We start from the raw sequence: 269 nt of genomic DNA on the forward strand, positions 1-269 counted from the left end.
AGAGGAGCAGAAAGGCCCAGATCTCTCCCCAGAGACAGGATCCCTCCCAGCAGCTCAGAGAGAGGAGCAGAGAGACCCCGATCTCTCCCCAGAGACAGGTCCCGCCCTGCAGCTCACAGAGAGGAGCAGGAAGACCCAGATCTCACCCAGAGACAGGATCTCTCCCTGCAGCTCAGAGTGAGAAGAAAGTCCCAGATCTCTCCCCAGAGACAGGATCCCTCTCTGCAGCTCAGAGAGAGGAGCAGAAAGACCCAGATCTCTCCCCAGAG

The sequence above is a fragment of the Phoca vitulina genome, unplaced genomic scaffold (assembly GCF_004348235.1).
Source record: "Phoca vitulina isolate PV1807 unplaced genomic scaffold, GSC_HSeal_1.0 scaffold106, whole genome shotgun sequence".
In the NCBI taxonomy this organism is placed as follows: Eukaryota; Metazoa; Chordata; class Mammalia; order Carnivora; family Phocidae; genus Phoca; species Phoca vitulina.